The 24,578-nt window shown below is 30.8% G+C and overlaps 1 non-coding gene across 1 annotated transcript; it reads right to left on the bottom strand.

Annotated features, from left to right (window-relative positions):
- Nucleotides 1-19,983: 19,983 nt before the first annotated feature.
- Nucleotides 19,984-20,177, bottom strand: LOC145293491 (U2 spliceosomal RNA). Its single transcript, XR_013869735.1, has one exon. It is a non-coding gene; the product is annotated as a U2 spliceosomal RNA (small nuclear RNA).
- Between the last annotated feature and the right edge of the window lie 4,401 nt (nt 20,178-24,578).

Here is a 24,578-nt window from a genome sequence, read left to right on the forward strand (position 1 = left end):
CTAATTTATTGTTCACTTTTTAGTTAAACTATTTTATTGTTCACTTTTCAGTTAAACTAATTTATTGTTCACTTTTCAGTTACACTATTTTATTGTTCACTTTTCAGTTAAACTAATTTATTGTTCACTTTTTAGTTAAACTAATTTATTGTTCACTTTTCAGTTAAACTAATTTATTGTTCACTTTTCAGTTAAACTATTTTATTGTTCACTTTTCAGTTAAACTAATTTATTGTTCACTTTTCAGTTAAACTAATTTATTGTTCACTTTTCAGTTAAACTAATTTCTTGTTCACTTTTCAGTTAAACTATTTTATTATTCACTTTTCAGTTAAACTAATTTCTTGTTCACTTTTTAGTTAAACTATTTTATTGTTCACCTTTTAGTTAAACTAATTTATTGTTCACTTTTTAGTTAAACTATTTTATTGTTCATTTTTCAGTTAAACTAAATTATTGTTCGTTTTTCAGTTAAACTAATGTATCGTTCATTTTTCAGTTAAACTAAATTATTGTTCGCATTTCAGTTAAACTAATGTATCGTTTGTTTTTCAGTTTTGATTTTTAAAATATTGTTTTTTTGATTTAAAAATATTTATTGTTCATTTTCATTTATTTCTATTGAATAAACTTCAGTTGCATTCAAATCAAACCGTATTCCCTTTCTTTTTAAACTTTTTAACAACTTTTCTCCTTTTCAATTCGTTTTTTATTATCAATATTTTTATTATTAATATTGGATGAGTTTCAGTACAAAGTATCATGTTTATCTTTTTTAATCCAATTTTGAAGTTTTCTAACGCTTTCTGTAAAAAATGTCAGCTCATTATCAACAGTCTGTGTTCCACTTATCTTGCTTGCTAGGACCTATGGCGATGACGTCATTTTACAGCGGACATGCCATCTATGACGATGGTCACACTGAAAGTCAGACGGAAGGATATAGACAGCATGTAAGAAGTGGGTCAAGGGGAGGGAAATGCCTTAAAAAAAGGGGAAGCAGCAGAAGGTGTGAAAGATACCAAATAAGTGGGGGGGGAAGATTGTCTGAATATTAAATAATAGATGGTAAGTAAAAAATAAAATAAAATAAAATTAAATAAAATAAAATAATTAAATAAGTCATGAAATAAATCCAGTTTAATATAAAGATTGAATAAGCTGTAAATTAAGAAATAAAAGTTAAATTTAAAATATGTTTTTTACATAGGAGTCACCACTTATCAAGGCCAGGAGGCCACTCGAGGATAAGGGGTATAGAGTGTACAGTAGTAAATGGGATAATATTGTAGTAATCGTTAGTAATAGAAATTTGGTAAATTGGATTACTTAAAGGAGGCGGTTCATCAAGAATTAGTTTATGTTGGACTTGAAGACAATCAAGTTGTAGTCAGCTGGGAAGCAGGCAAATGAAAGAGTTCCATAGGCGTGAAGTTCTGAGAAAGAATCTTTGTCCATGGAATCTACGTTTTGATATAGCCACAGATAAAGAGTGGGGGAAATTGTTGAGAATGTTTTCAGCTAGACGGGTGTTTTTTCATGAAAGATTGGCGAGGTTGGACCAGAGATTGGAGTTCAGACGAGCACTTGCCATGGAAATAGCGATAAAACAAAGACAGGCTCGCGCCGTCTCTTCTGTAGGAAAGAGGTTGCAGGGAAGAGAAAAGGGTATTCCCCTCTAATTTACGAAATCTATTTTGAATTCTGAGAGAGGATGAGCTGCTTCTAGCAGCTCCTTTCCAGATGTGACAACGATACTCCATGCTGGGATGTACTTGGCTTTTATATAGATAGAACATTGCCTCAGGAGTGAGATATCTACTGGAGCGGTAGAATGATCCCGCCATTTTTCCTGCGATCTAAAAATATATTATAAAAGACAGTATGCTAGATTAAAATTACTTGCAAAATAAGGTGATCTAAAATACTTTTCAAATAACTATACAGCACATAGTTAGATAATATATGAATTAAATAAATACTAGGGCATATTTATTACATACCATAAACATTGGATACAATTTTATAAGATTAAATTAAGAAATTACTACAAAAATAATCGAGTAGGTTAAAAAAGCCATATGTAGAGTGTACAAATAATTATCAATAATAATCTACAAGAATGATAGTATTATCTAAAGTAAGCGCATTGGGAACACTTTTCTAAATGAGATTCATGTTTCAGAAGTTAAATGCCTTCGAACTTACTTAGTAAAATTTGATCCACAAATTTATTTATTGCTAAGATTATCTTGAAGATAGGTTGGATAAAGAAGTATATATTATATGTTGGTTGGATAAAGAAGTATATATATATATATATATATATATATATATATATATTATATGTTGGTTGGATAAAGAAGTATATATATATATATATGTATATATATATATATATATATATATATATATATATACTTCTTTATCCAACCAACATATAATATATACTTCTTAAATAAAGAAGTATATATTATATGTTGGTTGGATAAAGAAGTATATATATATATATGTATATATATATATGTATATATATATATATATATATATATATATACTTCTTTATCCAACCAACATATAATATATACTTCTTTATCCAACCTATCTTCAAGATAATCTTAGCAATATATATATATATATATATATATATATATATATATATATATATATATATATAAATGGTAGTTTGTTTGAAGCATTGCTGGCAAGGAAATGAATATGTGGAAGTCAGAAAAGGCGAGAGCAATGTGAAAAGACCGGATCAGCAAAGGAAAGGAAGGGAAGGAAAAACAAACAAAAAACAGACGAGGGAAGTGTCTGTGTATTTATTCATCACTCGCTCCTCTATCACTCGCTATGTCATATTCAAAAGTCCGTTGGTTGTATGGAATTTTGATAAAATTTGGGAGAAAATACATCCCTTTTCAAAAAGAAAAACAAGCGTATTATCCAGATGATGAAACGGGCCAGGGCCTCAGCAGAAGATTAGTATCACCGTCGGAAGTGATTAGTTAACTGTGTAGGTAACTGTGGATTTTTTTTTTTTTACTTATTATTATTTTTATGCTATATTTTTAGATATGTTATCCATTTCCTTATTAAATTATTTATTTATATTTTTTTAAATAGAAAGTATACTATTGGTTAAATTTATTATCCTAATATGATAATATATTTTGTTTATTTATTTCTTTATTTATTAATACTAGCGACGCAGCCAGGATTTTTATATTATTTTTTATTATAGTACCGCAGCCAAATTTGGGTAATTTATGGTGTAAGGGAGATAACTTTAATTAACTTTATTATTCATTTTTTTCTACTTTTAACTTGATTATATATATTTTATTATTTACATTTTATTTCTTTATATTAATGTATAATGGAGCTGACTGGGCTTCATTTCCAGTATTCTCTATATATTTTGTTGCTATAATATTATTGCCTTGTTCTTATATATTACTACTTTATCGTGTTTATTTCATCGTATTTGCTACTTATCCATTTCATCCTCGCTTCATCTCTATTTCATCTTCTGTCTATCTTCTCTTATTAACGCTCATATCTCATACTATATTCTTCTCTTTTTATTTTGTTTAGATTTATTTATCTGCTTTTTATAGGTGATCTTTTATCTAATTCTGTTCATATAATGTATTTCCTCTCTATTTCACCTCCTTATATGTATATATATATATATATATATATATATTTATATATATATATATATATATATATTGAATTGTAAATGTCAACCGAAAGGAATAAATTATAAGATGGTCAACATCATGAATTTTGGAATGTAGGTTTTTTGTCATTTACTCACTATATATATATATATATATATATATATATATATATATATATATAAAGGTCACTTTGTGTGTGTGAGTTAGTTTCTTAGAGAACCGAAACGGCTCATCCTATTTTTTGCACATCTTACACAAAGCTAATTTATATATCTGGCAATATTATTAAATATGTTTTGTACAGACATTCGTTCGATAAATATTGAAAATCGAAAAAATCCGATGTTAATATAGCTTTTCTCTAATAGACAAAAAATAAAAAGAAGAATTTTGCGGGCGAATATTTTACACTGAACTGGCCAAAAATAAAAATATCCGCAAGTCACTTCTTCTTAAAAGAAAGATTTATAATAATCTTGAGATATAGGTAAGCGGTAGAGCATTCGGCTACAGATCTAATTATTCCATGCTCTTGCTCCGGTACACCTCACCATCTTATTTAATGTTTTTCTCATTAATGAGTTCAATTTACGATAAACGGAGATGTACCATTTACAATCGTCACAAATCATTTCTTCGTTTGCATATTTTAAAACTTAACATTAATCAAAAGTCATTTTTCCAATGCATTCATCGTCAAGCCGAACTATTTACTGACATGATATTGTAAACAAACACAGACGGAATTTGATTAATAACATTTAAAAAAAATCGAATTAGTCCGCCGGGCAAATTACTTCTCGTAATATATAATAATCAATAGAGTATTGAGAATATATATGCACTATGTATAAATTAAAATATCATGTTTAAACGTATCGTATCGGGCAATATCTGGCTGTCAGCTAGTATATATATATATATATATATATAGTTATAAAATATATATGGCGATTAAGCTACACTGAATATTCCGCGTTTCCTCCACTCTAGGACTCTTCAGGCTTACTAACTAGCTCTACCTACGTATTGAGCACTTTTGAAGTAAATACTTAAAGTTTACGCATAAATTTATACTTTCGTATATTAATTATATGTGAGTAAATGAAATAGTTATGTATATATATATATATATATATATATATATATATATATATATATATATATATATATATACGTTAAGAAACACTTCGTTTGTAATTCAATCGTGCCAGTTGCCACCCAAGTTGTGTATACGTTATCAACTTTTATTAACTCTGAAAAGAATACGGGCCATCTGTATTCGTGTTTTACTACCACACATCTTGTAATAGGATACAGTTGGTTGCACCTTTTCCGGCTAAGTTCCCTAAATTAATGCTGAAATTATATGTAACCGTTTCTATTGACTAAACGTTGTATATTCCAAAATAATTCTAAATTACGATCTTCAGTACCCACTCCGAGTGAAAATGGTTTATCGTGTTCAGACTGTATAAAAAATCAATAAGTGCACAAGTTTACCTTAAATAACAAGTTTATCTACTAAATGATTAAAGATTTGAAACGCAACTAAAGACTTTGGTGTATTAAGAAACAGAGGCGATTTTAAAACATTAATTTCAATACTAATACTGTGGAGATAAAATACCATATATTGAGAAACATTTGAACCTTTTAAAATATTAATAAGCAATCAAATACTGCTTTTAATCAACTGTTGGAATAACCGAATCAGAATTAAAAGCATCATTATATTAGTAACCTATTTTGTTAACTAACATATTTGTTCCGAAAATATATGGACTGCACTATATCTTTTTTTAAATATATTAACGGCTATATGATGTTGTATAAAATATATCTTACTCTCTTTCACAATGCTATACCCCGCGCTTTTGTCTGGCATTTTCAACGAGATTTTTCGTTTTTGAAATAGAACAGTGTCATACATTTCATTATATCAAAAATATATTTTACAATATTTATACTGGTGTTTTCTTTTCTTAATTCCATTTATCCAGAAGAAGTCTCGACATAAAGACAAAACGTTGATGAACACATGACTCGGTTTGCTTTCTGTCTGACTGTCTTTATGTCTCTGTCTGTCTGTCTTTCTGTTGTCTGTCTGTCTCTCTCTCTCTCTCTCTCTCTATATATATATATATATATATATATGATCTCTTGTTATTTTAGCGATATATAAGCAGTTTTAAACAGTTATCTTATTTTGTAGTTTAATTCACTTCGTAAGGGAGAATGATTACCTGCCCTTTACTTTTGTCCGTCGCCTCCTTTTATAATTTATTATTATCTTTATATGCATAAACTTTTTGTCCTTGAAACATGTTTCTGATTATAACTAGTCAGCAGTATGGATCAACTATTAACAAAGATCGAACTCACGACTACACTATCAGCAGTGTAGCGTTTTACCAATAAACCACGGCGTCTTGTCGCATTTCATACACAATGTTCATCGCTTTTAAATGTAAGATCTGTTGTTTTTCATTTAGCAATATATACGCAGTTTTGAACCGTTACTTATTTTTTATTGATTTTGAATATTATTTTATTGGTCACATCTAATAAACTAGTCCAAAATATACATGCATTATCATACAATTAAATTTGTTTCACTTTAAATAATTACTTTATTAACTAATTCATATTTTTAATTACAGGGTGATTTGTTTATATTATTTACGTTTGAAGGCAATATTAGTTCACAATAGAGAAATAAAAACAGACTATTTGAGAATAAATTTCAAACAACTTTCAAGTGTTAATGTATTGCTACGAAGTGAGCACATGTTTCCTTGAACGTTAATGATAAAATGAGAACAGAAGAATGCTTCAAATAAATTTAAATAGATTTCATCACGTTTATACACATCATGAAGATTAACCATCATGAAGATTAACCATCATGAACATAAACCATCTTGAAGATTAACCATCATGAAGATTAATCATCATGAAGATTAACCATAATAAACATAAACCATCTTGAAGATTAACCATCATGAAGATTAACCATCATGAAGATTAACCATCATGAACATAAACCATCTTGAAGATTAACCACCATGAAGATTAACCATCATGAAGATTAACCATAATAAACATAAACCATCTTGAAGATTAACCATCATGAAGATTAACCATCATAAACATAAACCATCTTGAAGATTAACCATCATGAAGATTAACCATAATAAACATAAACCATCTTGAAGATTAACCATCATGAAGATTAACCATCTTGAAGATTAACCATCATGAAGATTAACCATAATAAACATAAACCATCATGAAGATTAACCATCATGAAGATTAACCATAATAAACATAAACCATCTTGAAGATTTACCATCATGAAGATTAACCATCATGAAGATTAACCACCATGAACATAAACCATCTTGAAGATTAACCATCATGAAGATTAACCATCATGAAGATTAACCATAATAAACATCAATCATCTTGAAGATTAACCATCATGAAGATTAACCATCATGAAGATTAACCATAATAAACATAAACCATCTTGAAGATTAACCATCAGGAAGATTAACCATCAGGAAGATTAACCATAATAAACATAAACCATCTTGAAGATTAACCATCATGAAGATTAACCTTCATGGAGATTAAAAACAAAAATTATACTGAACATTACGTTTAGAATCATGCTCATTTTAGTTAAAATCCATTATATGATTTTCATTCTAGAACATGGCTTGAATGCAAGAATAAACTAAAGACGTCTTAAGATTAAATTATCTGAATTGTGCTGAGTTGTTGTCCTCAATATGAATTAAGTTTAAAAGAAATCTGAAATATCTACATTTGTAAATTGGATAATTTGTCCGTATTATACCCTCTCTCAAGCCTTAAAACACCAATGTCCAACACCAAGCCTTAAAACACCAATGTCCAAAGAAATTTGGAGTACATTTGTCAATTGACGTCTGAAAACTTAATGCTTACATTTAACAAAAAACAAACAAAACAAACAAACAAATACTACATTGAATATGATCGAGTAATTATTGGCTACAACTTTATTTTTTATAGGGGGAACTTCCAGGTTAATTCCTTTTTCACCCAACACTTTTAGTGATTGTTATATATAGACGATCCCATACTCTAAGCTGTTATTCAATAAGCTCATCTCGAAATAAAATTAAATTTATACAAGGAGGAAAACAAAAAATAAAAAATAAAAATAGATAGGGGGAATAAAAAAAATGAGATGGAAGGAAAGACAGAATTATTTAAAATAGTAGAAACAAACAAACAAACAAAAATCGTTAAGAAAATAGGTATAAAGTAACTTTATAGTAATAATCCAAAAGGTTCATATAAACGTCTTAAAAAATAAACAAACAAAATAATACACGTATTTTCATCCTAGTAACAACCGACTTTGTATGTACTTTTAGTTTATATTTCTCTGTTACAATGAAAAAAAAAAGAAAAACAATAAAATCAAATATAATAATAACATAACTTAAGTTTTAGGAATAAATATTGTTTTACTTTTGCTGGTTTAATAAGTAGAAACATATTTACATTTTTCTTGCGTGACTAAAAACTTATTTGGGTGGGGGATAGGATTAGTGTTAAGGTTAGAGTTAGTGTTAGTTCATCTAATCGGTAACAGTATGTTCCGAGCCCAACTCCATTCTCTTCATATTTTCTGTCATGTCCTGTAACTAATTTCAAATGTTATTAATTTGTTCTGCTGAAAGTACTCTACGACTTGCTCCGGACACTTTACTTACATTTTCAGCATAGTTAAATTATTTACTGTGTGCTGCTCCCTGACTTTTCTCAATTTCTTCCAATTTATTAAAAGTCGTTTGTTAATTATGTGGCTTCTCATTGGGCAATCGCGTGTGTTTTCGCTTTGTGACTGGCTACCGGACATTTACGAGAATCCGGTTCGCAAAATACACCAACATATTTACTGTAATGTGGTGCCCTAACGAGGATGTTAAAGCTGTTTATTCCTATAACAACGACAAGATGAATAGAGTAGGCAAATCCATGGTAGTTTGTTGGGTTTCGACGGCACCGTTTCGGCTTGGTCATTCCGGAGTAGCCGATTCAGTGACAAATTAGCACTTCGTCGTTATATTCAACCTGTATTTTTTTTTTGTTTTATATATATTTTTAAAATTAATTCAGTAAACGAAGATATTTTCTATCTATAAAATTAGAGTAGAAATTATTAAAAGAAAAATTTATTTTTATTTAAGAAATAAAACTTAAAAAATAACTGTGTTTATTTAAAATACAAAACAAACAAATATACTCAGTCGTAAACCACGAGATCATATCTATATTGTTTTATTTTAGTTAGACAAAAATGTTAAAATATTTTAAAGTTTTTAATTCTTAAATAATAGTTATAAAATAATTGGCCAAAAGCGTTTGACAAAAACATGACTTTTCCGTAAAAAATACAATTAAAATGATACAGACATTAAAAACGTTGAAGTGTATTTATCTAAAACAGCATTCAGTTGTCAACATCGGGATAATATTTACGTATTGGTTTTCTTTATTTAAAAAAAAAACTTAGAAATAACCGCGTTTATTTAAAACAGAACAGAAAGCAGACAACACTCAGTCGTCAACAATGAGAACATATTTTCATATAGGTTTTTCTTTATTTAAAAAGTTCTTTAAGATTTATTGTGCCAACCTTGATTCCAAAGTGGGGATACCCCCAGCCACTGAGATGCAAAACTCCAGAGAAGACAGAAAAGACAAAAGACGATTTTGCATTGTGTTCTCAGTCACGGAGGACTCCTGTGGCTACGACTAAAGACAGAATGAATTTTATAACGTTACACACACGTTTACACATGTGTTAGCATGTAAAAACCCAACACGTTTTAGCAAAGTACGTCGGAAAGAACAAGTAATAATCCGACTCCTTTTTTTCGTAACAACGGCATTTATTTCCGGGTACTTTTCCGAATATATGACCTCTCTCTCCTCTTGCGCGTCATCCGATCTGCGAACACTTTTTTATAGTCTTTTTCTTTTCCTTACTGTGACGTCATTTCGCCCACGACTCGGCATTTGACTATACCCGCCATACTCTCTTACAATTTTACCGTTGATAATACTATAATTTGCATACTGATAATAAACAGACATGTTTCTAAACAGGGACTAACCATTTATTAAGGCCGACGAGCTATTCAAGAATAAAATCTAATGAGTGTCAGCTGTCCGTGAGTATTTGTCATGGTGGAGATTGAATAGAATTTGGCTATTTAAGAGGATGGCTCAACAAGAACTTGTTTACATTAGACTTGAAAAAGACTATGATTATCATATAGGAAGCAGTCACACTGTATTGAGTTCAGCAGACGCATTGTTCTGGGAAATAAACTTTGTTCATAAAGTTTCGTTTAGTTTGGGAACAAAAGTGACATTCAGTGTGTAATCATCGCCATTAAGGGAGGGTAACGCAGAATCACACATCAATTCTAATTTCAGACTTTAATTTCACGGATCATTCAATATATAAGAAGAAAATTTCGGTATTAGGATGTCTAATACAGACAGACGTTTACTTTTTGTAATTTTTCCAACGTAATCTCCCGAAAATGGCGCACATTTTCCGATGTACAAGCTACAGTATTCCCTCAACAAAATATACTTCGGACATGTCACAGCTAGTCGCTTACAAAACTTTTGACTTCATCGTCACTTTCAAATTCTGCCTATTGTAAACGCTTTCAAGGGGCTTAACAGGTAAAAGTACGAGGGGTCACGATCTGGGCCGTAAGAGGGACGGGGAAGCAATTCCCAACTCAGCTTGTTGATTGTCTGCATCGTTTGGGCTACTGTGTGAGCCCTTGCGTTTTCATAATGCAAGATGACTTCCTCTGTTCTTTATGCCTTTCTTGACCTCCTCAGCAGTTCAAAGTAGTCGGCTTTATTCACAATACTTAATTTCTGAGGGAATGCAATGGTGATTGGGCCTTACATATCCAAAGAAACCGCGGGCATAAACTTCTTCGTGGGTCATTGGAACCTGAACTTCTTCACTGGAGAGCCTATATGCTTCCATTCCATGGACTGCCGTTTGAACTTAGGCTCACAGTGCCACACCCATACCTCGTCACATGTTACTACTTGATCCAGAAACTCACCATTATTCTTCTTATAGCCGGAGAAACGGCTCGATTTACCTTCCGTTTTTGCTCTGCAGTAAGCTTTTTTGACAACCACCGGCAGCTGACCTTCGAGTAGCCAAGTACACCATGGAAAAATTTGTGCGCTATCTTAAAAGCTAACCTCACAATTATTGCAATGTTATCCACTTTTTTTTAAATTCTGTCAGACTGATTTGATCACTGAAGGAGGCCTCACTGTCTAGGCGTCACAGGCCTGTTTTTATCCTTTTTTCTACTGAAACATGTGACATCATAAACAGTTGACATTCTCTAATGAATTTTAACTGATCTGCACCCGTTAGCAACCAAAATTTATAACTAACCGCTGTTCAATCCTAGAGCAAGTCCCTTTGGTTGGCCATCTTTGGTAATCTCCAAAATTTTCAAAGTTTTGCCTGAGTTCTGTAAAAGTTCTGTAAAAGAACTCAAACAGGTGAAAAAGTAGTAAAACAAAAACCATTAAAAAATAAACTTAAATCTGTATTTGAAGTTTTATACCAATAATTCACTTTATATATTGAATAGCTCTTGTATTTTACATTTATTTAATTCACATATTATACCATTATAGAAAAATGCGAGCATGAAAAGTAATATGGTTAAAGCTTAAACATGGAAAAGAAAAGGACTAGTTGTTAAAACTGGAAAGAAAAAGACAAAATATTCTAGTAAAAAAAAATATAATAATTTATAACTTAAAATATTGCAGCATTAAGAATTGATAATATAATGTTATAAATTGAATTCTTATAAAATTCTTAATGCTGCAATATTTTAAGTTTATTCTTTTTGTTACTAAAATATCTTGCCCTTTTTTTACAGTTTTAACAACTAGTTCTTTACTTTTCTATAATTCATAATTTTTTCAGGTTTACAATAAATTCGCATGTCCTTTATTTAATTTTAGTCTTATTTTTTGCCCCCATAAACACATCTGCAATAACAATGTACGGCACTCGTCTGCTTTTAATAAAATACCCCCCATTATCTCCCTTTCATGCTTTCATTCTGCCTGTTTCACGAGTTACTTTTCTTTTTGCGATAGTAGTCGCTGAAGCGACGATGTTGCTATGGAAAACAGTCATAAAAAAGCGTTGCTTACCTCCTTGCATATTTTTACGATTTTGAAAACCAGAAACTTATTTACAACTTTTGTTTTACTGAACGAAAATTGAACAATTTTTTCACAATATAGCTGAGAAAGTGATCGTAATAATTATTTGAAATTTGATCGAAAAATGAGTGAGCGGTGAATCTGTAAACCAGTTCTTAATCACTAAAACTGTCACTTAACAATATATTTAAACACTACCGTGTTTGAAGGATAAACTCATGTCTTTTCCTATATCCTTTTAATTCCTATACTATCTTTCAAGGCGTACATAATTAAACTGGTAGAAAGCTTGGTTTAATCGATTATATGAATGCAGGTTTTACGTTGAACGTATTTACGAATCATGTGTATATTAAGGGCGATGCGAATCATATTACTGCGGATGGTTATTATTATAAGGAAGGTAGGACTTAATTCGCGAAATACTGCGGTTGCTGTTTTCGCTACTCGAATATTTTGGTCAGGTCACGCTTTTCACACGCGAAGGTAAGCTGGATCTTTGTTTTCTTGAGTGGCCCATCCTCATTTGCTCGTTGCAGACGAGAGACGCGTTTTGGAAAACTGCCATTGAATACCTCGCGAGTAACGAAGAGAAAATATGTACGAAGGGCGTAAAGGATGCCCATGTAATGCAGAATTTATGTAGGAAAATGATGCTTATATATATTTTACATGTTGGAAAATTATGTACTTTTACTCCATCACTTCTGGAAACTAGCCCAGTCTAATGATAATTTTTATAGAAATGTAGGGCATATTTACGTTATTAAAAATCACTAAATATATATATATATATATATAATTATTATTATTATTATTATTACTATTATTATTTATAATATTCCAAATTTTATTATGTTCATGTAATTGAGAATTCAGTAATTCTTCGTATACCTATTAATTTGAAGTCAGTAAAAGGTGACTTAATTAGCAATGTTCAAAATTACACGTTTTTGCAATCGAGCATTCATATTTTGTTTTCACAAAATCAAGACAAAGATCGGAGTGACAGCAGCAAGTAGTTTATTTTCATTATACGTTACAATCGTTTCCTGGCCATTCGGACAATTTCAAACCTTATATCGTTTGAAAACATTCACAGGAACGGCCTCTTTTCAGACGTTTTCCGTTTCTTGTGGATTTTTTTCATATCTACATATTTTCGTATCTCTATTTTTAAATATTTCATTCGATTATTCATTTATCCTTGCAACCAATTCCCTGTGTTCTCTTAATTAAGGTTATTATTATTTTACTAATTTTCCCAACTCCGGACCTTATATTCTAAGTTCCTACTGTATTGTTTTCATTTTATAGTCGTTTCGTATATAATGTTTATATCGTCGATTTTCAATTATATCGGCGTATTTATTTGTCTAATTAGAAAAAAAGGATTGTGATTTAAATTTATTCTAGAAGGAAAAAAAGAGTTAGTGTTACTTTTTATTTAATGCTAACTTAGTGTTCATTGAAAATTTAGGATTTAAACTGATTTTCCTTTTATTTTTCCTTCGTTCCAATCTATTATAATTTACGGTTATTTGTTAATTTCGACGTTGTAAGGAAAGGCAACTCTACTTCTTAATGTTTTAACCCTTTTGCCGTTTCCAAATTGTTCAAATGGTCGCGAAATGATTTCAAGGTACAATGAAAATACACTACTTCTTGCTATCAACCCGATCTTCGTTGTCTTGATTTGTAAAATCTCTCTCTCTCTTTCTCTTTCTCCCTCTCTCTCTATATATATATATATATATATGCATACTTATATATATATATATGTATATATATATACATATACATATATATATATACATATACATATATATATATATATATATATATATATATACACTTTTGGGGGAAGTACCAGTTCTTATAGAGTCAGTCCCAGGAAATGACTATGGACATTTACGATATAAGAAGGGATAGACATTTTAATATAAAGATCCCACTAACATACTATTGCTATTTGATTTTGTACCCCTCCGAGCAACGCCGGTAGCCCTGATTGTACTTGTATATTTACTTTTACTTCATCACTTCTGGATGCTAGCTCAGTTTAATAAAACACATGCATATAATTATCAATAATTACAAGAAACCTCAATAATTACAAGAAACCTTCTCTACCATCTATAGCAATGGCCAACGACTCTTTATCTCAGAGTACTTCTTTCAAGCTCCTTGGCCTAACGTTCACAGGAAACATGAGTTGGAACAATTACATCGAGGGCATTGCCAGGGCCGCTGCAAGGAAGGTGGGTTCTCTCTACCGTGCTAGAAAACTACTAACACCCGAAATATCCTGTACCTCTATAAGGCAACCATTCGCCCATGTATGGAGTATTGCTGTCATATTTTGGCTGGTGCATCTGCTACTAGTCTCTCGCTCCTAGACCAGGTTCAAAAGAGAGTCGCAAATCTGATAGACCCTAAACTGGCATCTAAGTTTCAACCTCTGTCCCATCGACGAAACGTTGCATCCCTCTGCCTGTTCTACCAGTATTTTAATGGCGAATGCTCTGACTAACTGCAAGCACTTGTGCCTCCACGACGTGAGCACCCTCGACAGACCCGACAGGCTGCAAAATCCCACCCCCACACTGTAGAGATCCCTAGATGTAAAAAATTTTCTACTCCAGTAGTTTCTTCCCCAGAATCGCTAGACTTTGGAATTTCATTGCAGGTCCCTGCTTCCCCAACTGTACTGACGTGCAGAAATTCAAGTGCAACGTGAACCAACATCTTGCTTCCCAAATCCCTACATGGTACCCCAGTAGTTGTTGGCCCTGATAGTATCCCCCTACACTAAAGTGGCAATGTGCCTTGTTTTGGATGAAAATGTAATATATATATATATATATATATATATATATATATATATATATATATATATATACTAGAAGAATTAATCTCTAAAGACGGTGAAAATGTTATTCCCGAATACAACATTTTTGCACTACGCTCCTGTCTTCTTCCGAATAATAAAAAGAAATACAATCATACTAAACCTTATTCCTAGAATACTTAAACAATTTTAATTTAAAAAACAAAACATGAGATAATCTTTAATCTAGAGTATGTCTCAACTTTAAGGTTTAGGGTTAAGGAGGCTTAAGAATAAACTTTTTTCTGGTTATTACTGATAATGGATCAAATATAATACAACTCTAATGTATTTGTAAATTTTAAATGGGAATTGTGTCCATATTATTAACACGTTTTTAAAGTACCTGAAAGAAACTGAAATTTAGAAAATATTTCTTAGTGGATATGTAATACTTGTTGCCAAAATTTAATTCATTTCTAAGTATCATGTTTCAATTGTGCTATGAATAGAAAATACCATTCCGAACGCGTCCCTGTCATAGGAAATAATCTACTGTTAATTTTATAAGGTTTGCCTTAATGTTTGGGCGGTGATAATGGCTTTGATTTAAGTTTAAAATGAACCACTCAAGTATCATGTTGCAATTGTTCTTTAAACAGAAACGTTCATTTTGAACGCGCTACTGCCATATGAAAGAAAGTACCGTTGATTTTATGTCAGGCTTTTCGGCTTGTGTGATAATAACACTTCTCAGGCTGTCTAATGCGTCAAAATTGCCCTCCCGTCTTTCATACAATTATTTCGATTATCGATATTTAATGAACACATTCTGATACAAATCTATTTAAGAACACTGCCAGGCACATAAATTACTTTCGTATGAAACGTCATAGAAATCAGTACAGACATTTTCGAGTCAATAGGAAATAAACTCACATACACGCACACAAAATTCCTTTTTATATAAGGCGAAACGATAAAATCATCCCCCTAGAGAAGACGACACGATTCCATTTCCGTTTGAAGAAAACTCTTTATTTTTTTTTGTTTTTTTGTCAGAGCATCTACTAGTTGTCCAGTTGTTTACAAATCTCAAGAGCGATAGGAGCCTTCTATCATGTCTGAAAGTGATACAATGTTCAACGAGTGAGATTGGAGATGCGCCGTTGTACAACTCATGCTCTCTACCGAACCATTGCTAGCACTCTCAAAATGCAAATCCGGGCTGGTCACTTGAGGGCACAGCTCAACGAAGTTTTCGGCCATGGTTATAGTCTTTGGTTTGGTTTCAAGTGAGAGCCACATGATACCACCTCACATTTTCGAAGTTGACTTGAAAGTCAACACCAAACTGTACCTGGATGTGTTGTTGAGTGTGATGTCCCAGTGATGCAATTAGATGGCCACTGGCAGACCCTGGATGTGACAGCAGGTCTCGCAGCCCGCCCATAAATTCTAAGAGGCGCAAGTTTGGCTTCAGAAGATGTGTTACGACTTTGTAATCTTCTCTAACTTACTCCCACCTCCTCCGACCTGAACCCACTGGACTAGTTCGTTTAGTCATACGTTGATAACATCACCAACATGATCTTCCACAACACCAAAGCTCGCTTGATCGCCGTGCTCCCGCTGACGCGTGCGGAAAAGACATACTTCTAGTTCCTGACGCGTATTGATGCGCTGATAGTGGCCGAAGGCAGTTACATTGATTAGATGTCAGCTTTACTACATAATTAAATTACCTGAATTGATTTTAACTAGTGGGACCTGTGGAAATTCCACAGCAGCATTTTTCATATGTAATATATTGTTGCTGGGCATGCTGTGAGCGTTCTGCTCAGCATGAATGAAGGCACGATCATATTATTCTACTTTTTTTATTCAAACTGTATCGCCCCATAACTAAAATAATAACTTTGATATATTTCCTGGGATGGTTATTTCATTACAAACACACCGGTCAATTAACTTACATTTTATTTTTTTTCATAATTATTTAATTTGTTATTATGTTCTACAATAATTTTTCATAATTTCAACCCACATGATCGCCCCTCCCTCTAGTAAAATATTAAATTTGATATATTGCATCGCTGATTATTTAAAAAAAAACACAACTATCAATTAACTCACATTTCATCATTTTTAATAATTCTTGGATATGGTACTAATTTTGACAATAATTTTTCATATTTAAACTCACCATATCGCACACCTTACTAAATAATAACTTTGATATATTGTCAAGGCTGATTATTTCATTACAAACACACAAATCAATCAACTCACATTTCATCATTTTTTGTAATTCTTGGATATGCTAATAATTTCGACAATATTTTTTATAATTTAAACCAACGTTGTCGTCTAACCTTACTAAAATAAGAACTTTTATACATTTGTTGGACTGATTATTTCATTACAAACGCTAATCAATTAACCTCCATTTCATCATTTTACATAATTCTTAGGTATATTACTAATTTCGACAATCATTTTTCATAATTTATAACCACATTACCGCCCCTCCTTAATAAAATAACTTTGGAATACTGTCTGGGCTTATTATTTTATTACAAACACACTAATGCATGAAATCACATTTAATCATTTTTATAATTCTTAGATATGTTACTTATTTCGACAATCATTTTAACCCACATTTTCGCCCTTCCCTCTTTACTAAATAATAACTTTGATATATTGTCTAGGCTGATTATTTCCTTACAAACACAAAAATCAATTAACTAATATTTCATCATTTTTCGTAATTCTTGGATATGTTACTAATTTCGACAATCATTTTTCATAATTTAACCTTTCTTTATCTCCTTCTCCATACTTATATAATAACTTTGATATATTGTCTAGGCTGATTATTTTGTTATAAACTCACCAATCAATTAAATCACATTTCGTCATTTTTCGTAATTCTTGGATATGTTCCTAATTTCGACAATATTTTTTTATAATATACATCATCGTCGCTCTCTCTTACTAAAAAATTACTTTGATATATTGTCTGGGCTGATTATTTCATAAAAAACACAACTATCAATTAACCCACACTTCATCATTTTTCTTAATTCTTGGATATGCTACTTATTTCGACAATTATTTTTAATATTTTTAACCGACATTATCAATCTCCCACTATTAAAATAATAACTTTGATATATTATTTGGGGTGATTATTTTATTTCAAACACACCAATCAATTAACTCACATTTTGCCATTTTTCATAATTCTTGTATATGTTACTAACGTCGACAACCATTTGTCATCATTTTAACCCACATCATCGCCCCATTTACTAAAATAATAACTTTGATATATTGTCCGGTCTGATTATTTCATTGCAAACACACTAATGCATTAAATAACATATTATCATTTTTCATAATTCTTGGATATGTTACTAATTTCGACAATTATTTTCTATAATTTAAACCATCCTTTATACTAACATAATTACTTTGATATATTTACTGGGCTGATTATTTTATGATAAACACACAATGGATTAACTCACATTTAATCTTTGTTCTTAATTATGGACATGTTACTAATTTCGACAATAATTTTTATAATTAAAAACCCACATTATGCCTCTCCCTCCTACTTATATAATATATTTGGTGTATTGTCTGGGCTTATTATATCATTACAAACACACCAATCAAGTAACTCACATTTCATCATTTTTCATAATTCTTGAATATGTTACTAATTTCGACGATAATTTTCATAACTTTAACCCACTATGTCGCTCCCCTTTACTTAAATAATAACTTTGATATATTGCCTTAGCTGATTATTTCATTACAAACAAATCAATCAATTCTTGGTATTCTCATAGTATATATGTTTCACCTTTCTTATCCAATCCCTGGTGACGCCGCATATTCTGCTAATATATATCGTTCACCTATCTCATTCGATCCTGGGCGATGCTTGGTATTTTGCTACTATATGTTTTCCACCTATCTCATTCAATACTGGGCGACACTTTCTGATAGTATACATTTGCACATCTCATTCAATCCCAGGACTGACTTCATATCACCCACCCGACCGTTGAAAATATACATTAAATACAGTAATGTTTTAATCGTAAACGGGTTCAGCCATTTCCGGAACTGACTTTCTATCCCCAACCCACTGCTAAAAATCTACATGTAATAATGTAATGTCTAAATAGTAAACTGTTTCAGCCATTTCCGGGACGACTTATAATCCCCAACCCACTGTTGAAAATATACATGAAATAAAGTAATGTATAAATCGTAAATTTTTCAGCCATTTCCGGGACCGACTTCTTATCTCCCATCCTACTGTTAAAAATATATATTAAATAAAGTAATGTGTAATGCGTAAACGGTTTCACCCATTTTCGGGACTGATTTAATATCCCCCACCCCACTGTTAAAAATATACATGAAATAAAGTAATGTTTAAATCGTAAACGGTTAGAGAAATTTCCGGGACTGACTTCATATCCCGTCACCCACTGCTTAAAATATACTTGAAATAAAGTAATGTTTAAATCATAAACTGTTTCAGCAGCTTTTCGAAAGTAATACATAAAAACATTAACACGGATAGGGATTAGACAACCATTGCTTCAAAATGAATTTCTGAGTGTAGTATCAGTTTTAGCATTCCAGTTACTTTAATCCCCCCTTTTTTGGTCTTGGTTAATGGAAGAGAAATCCTTCAATACTGATACAATTTTTATTTTTATTATTGACCAGAGTGCCCCTTTTGGGGAGCTGGTTTCTCCATAAATTTTAACCAACCTCATGTCCAATCCCACCATTGTGGGGAGGCAAATAATTTTAAAAAATAATCAGAACGGACATTTTCCACGGCATTTTATAATCAATCAAAGGTGACATTTCCAGGGCATTTTGTAATTAAATCAGAAATAACTTTTCCGGTTACTTTTTTAATATTAAAACTTTGTTACATTAAAGATAGTACCTATTCGACATGCCTCCCCACGGGACACATTTAGACACCAGGGTTGTTTTTAACGTGGAGAAAAAATTGTCTTAGTCGTAAAGGATTTCTCTTCCACTAAGAGAGAAGAAATTGAAATGTAGCACCTGAAGAACAGATGGTATTTATTTGCTCCCCCACTGAGCAAATTAGGCACAAGGCCGTTTTTAATGTGAGGTAAAAACCAGCTCCCCTAAAAGTAGGCAAAAAGGGGGCACTCTGGTTACCAAAAATAATAATTGTCCCAGTATAGAGGGTTTCCCCTCCATTGACTGGTACAAATTATCTTAAGTGCAGCATCTGAAGAACAGATACTACACTTTGATCTTAGCCAAAAAGCTAAGAAAGACAAATTATTTTTATTAGCTTTGCCTCATCAGCGACCCCATTTTTTTTTAATATTTCAATTCCTTTTCAAGGGTGACAAGGTTTATTTGGAATATTCCACTTTTTGGAATATTCCACTTTACTTTTTTAGGGATGCACAGAATGATAACGGACGGAGCGATAAGCGTAATTATATAATAATAATAAAAGTTTTAAAATGAAACTGTAGTGTTGTTTTCTTTACGGCAACAAATTTATCGTTCCACCTTGTACACTAGTAGATACAATGAGATTTAATATATATACATATATATATATGTATATATATGCATATATATGTATGTATATATATATGTATATATATACATATATATATATATATATATATATATATATATATATATATATATATATATATATATATATATATATGGTGCTAATGCACTTACTGATCCGCGCTATTTTTTAAATCGTATTTCCAAGTTTAATTAAAGTTTTATTATATGATTTTTTATTCAAGTGTAAGGTTAAAGTACAGAATGGGTAAAAACACCCTCCCCTCCCCATGTTAAGAATGGCTTTTTAAATAATAAGTACCATATATATATATATATATATATATATATATATATATATATATATATATGCAGGATGACCCTAAAAAACGGGCCAAACTCTAATTAGGCCCGTTTCTTAGTGTTTTGTCCGAATGAAATGAAACTTTGGTCATAACTAGTCTATTATATTCCAAACATCACATCAACACACTAGGGGTTTTGACCTTTTTACTCCGTTGACTGTAAAATGCTCAGAAAAACAATTGAATGTCCTCTGTTTTTTTTGGGGGGCACCTTGTATATATATATATATATATATATATATATATATATATATATATATATATATACAATTTTTATACACAATATTTTATATTTTATTTTATTTTATTTTATATTTTATTTTATTTTAAATATATTTTATATATATATATATATATATATATATATATATATATATATATATATATATATATAGACTATTGTTCTTCGCGATCATTTTAAAAATACATATGCATAAATTTTATTCCAGAATCTGAAACAAAGTTAGAATAAAAAATAATTTCAAGAAAAATTAGGAAACCAAAAAAGGATATGCAAATGGTTTCTGATAATCTTAATTCCGTTTGAGGCCGTGATTTCATTTTCCGTGTCCTGTTTTGTTTGTTTCTTAAAAAAAAATATTCCAATGAAAGGCACAAAAATATAAGAAGCATCAACAAAGTTAATCAATTGGTTTTATTCGTTTATCTTAATTTGATAGCGTCTGCTTTTATTGGTTTCTCCTTTTTTTCTGTCGCCTATCGGTTTCATTCATCTGCCAACGGCGTTCGTTTTTATTAAATCTTTGTTTGATCAACGCTAGAAACTAAATAAACAAACGCATGCGCATACCTACAAAGACACACACACACGCACGCACACATATATATGACATCTCTCCTCTTATACATATATATATATATATATATATATATATATATGATTTAAATAAATTAATATATAATTTGTGTGGAAAATGAACAAAATAGACAAACAGTTGGAAATCTTGTAGAATAGTGAAATACCGTACGTCTATTTATTTTTCAAAGTCGTATATAACACCACATATAAAATCATTAAAATGGGAATTACTGTTTTTGGAACCAAGATAGATAACGTCTTTCATATTTCGGGATAATATCTCTTTGTCAAAAAAGAAAATAAGGTACAAAACAAACGAAACTAAATAAAGTAAATTATATACATATAATGTGTATAAAAATAAATAAAAATAATTCTATATATCTATAAACGTGATATTTTCTGTTTGTGTGTGTGTCTGTGTGTGTATCTGTGTGTACATTTCCCTACCAAACTACTTTGTCAATTTTCTATCAATGATTCTAGATTTAACATAAGGGGTATTGAGACTTAGGAAAATCTTTTTTATTGGTTTTTGGCAAGAAATTTCGCTGTCAAAGTTCAACGATTTGACTTTTGAAAACTCTACCAAACTCCTCCGTCAACTTTGGGTCGAAACACTTGAAATTTTAGATGTAGGTTCCTTAGAGATAGATTACACTTTTTAATTTGATTTGAGCCCAAACACCCGTTACAAGGTCTTTTTATACATATTCATGTATGCGTATATCTTTTATTTTAAAAGACTTGGCCTACCAAACTCCTTCATCAGTTTTTTATCTACTCGAACACATGCAAAACTTTATATTTGGGTTTTAGCCGGGAAAAATCTGTGCAAATGTGTGAAAATTAAAACAAAATGTATTTACTAGGTGAACGACGAACGACAGCATTATGAATATGCATGCGTGATGGAATACATATCGGTTCATGCTTTAATTTTTAGCCTTGCCGTAAACATATTATCACAGTACAGTCATTAACGTGCAAAAAAAAAAAAAAATTAATCGTAAGCTAAACATCTAGGTTTCGATTCTCGGCGGGGGCGCACGAGTCTGTTCCTGTTAAACTTTTTAAATCATTACTATATATTGGGTCAAATTGGGTCGATGATAATATAATAATCAATACGAAACTTGCATTAATCAAAATATCATATTTAAGTGTATTTTACGATCGGCAATGTCGGGTGGCCTGCTAGTGCCATAGAACAGTCACATCTGAATAATATTTAGTTTTAAAATATGAAAACGAAGAAAAGATTTGCGGCAATTTAAAATGGCTCTACTTCTTTTATCGTAATTTAAACTTATAAATAAGAAAGAAAATGGTGAAGTACAGCCAGGTTTGAACGGGATCACTCGATCTGTAGTTGAATGCTTTACCAATAGCTATATCTCACGGTGCTATTGATTTTTATATGTATTTTTTTTAAATATAAATCATTTGCTTAGATTATATTATCCCTCTTGCCGACGGTAACATGGAACATTAAAACTCTTCTTTTTATCTATAAGAAATAAACGATTTTTAGGATGGGATTTTTTCGATTTTCGATACTTATCGGATGAATTTCTGCAAAAAAAAAAAATACTTAAGAACACTGCCAGGCATATAAATTACATTTGTGTGAAATTTGCAAAAGATAGGTTTAGCAGTTGTGGAACCTATGAGGACGGAATTCACACACACACACACACACACACACAGACTTTATATATATATATATAAAGTCTGTTGTCTGTATATATATATATATATATATATATATATATATATATATATATATATATATATAGTGTTATAATGGAATAATTCCAGAGGAAATCCGGGTATGAGAGCTCAATGTGGTAAACAGAGCAATAACATAAAAATATAACACGGAAATTACATAATTGTCGATTATGTAATTTCCGTGTTATATATATATATATATATATATATATATATATATATATATATAAAGTCTGTTTGTGTGTGTGAATTCCTTCCTCATAAGTTCCATAACTGCTAAACCTATCTTTTGCAAATTTCACACAAATGTAATTTATATGTCTGGCAGTGTTCTTAGGTATGTTTTGTGCAGAAATTCATCCGATAAGTATTCAAAATCTGAACGACTATTGATCATAATTAGTCAGGCTATAATCTATATCGTGTAGTTCGCTATGTGGCATTTGCCTTTAGGGTCGTACATTAAGGGGATTATCCATTATCCAGAGCTTATTTTTTGGCACACTTTTACAGCCATAAAATGTTTTAACTAAACCCATCTGTTTTCTTAGTTTTACATATGAATTGCAAAATATCTGGTATTTCCCAAACACCTCTGAACTTGATAGCAGGAAGACTAAAATTGCTGGTCGTGTTTCAAATGATCTTTAATAACAGCAAAGTGAGACTTGATTTCAAATATTTCTCGTATGTTATATCTCCCCTCGTTGGTTTTCATACATAAAGTACATTTCCCAGTGTATAAGGATTATTTGATACTGGCTATTTCCAAAAGAGGGGACATATAACATATGAGAAATATTTTGAAAACAAGTCTTCCTTTACTTGTATTTAAGCTCATTTGAAACATTATCAAAACCAAAGCTTTTGGAATATATATATATATATATATATATATATATATATATATATATATATATATATATATATAAACTCAAATGACCTTGTAACGGGTGTTGTAACCCAACATCCGGTTTGCGACTTCCGGTTTAGCATGCGTACATAAACAAATAATCAACGCGACAATAAAACGTATTGTTTTACTGTGTACGTTGTCAGCGTCCCCATTTTTTTCGCGTTTAAATTATATATATACTGGACAACAGAATTATCGGTTATTTTTCGTACTTCAGTTTTTTATTATTAATTGATCAAACTAACAAAATCAATTTTACTAAGAATCAACATTATATTCTACCTTTATCCCGCGATGTCTAATTTAGCTTCATAGT

This window comes from Euprymna scolopes, chromosome 14 (genome assembly GCF_053919585.1).
Source record: "Euprymna scolopes isolate OS-2025 chromosome 14, ASM5391958v1, whole genome shotgun sequence".
Taxonomy (NCBI): domain Eukaryota; kingdom Metazoa; phylum Mollusca; class Cephalopoda; order Sepiida; family Sepiolidae; genus Euprymna; species Euprymna scolopes.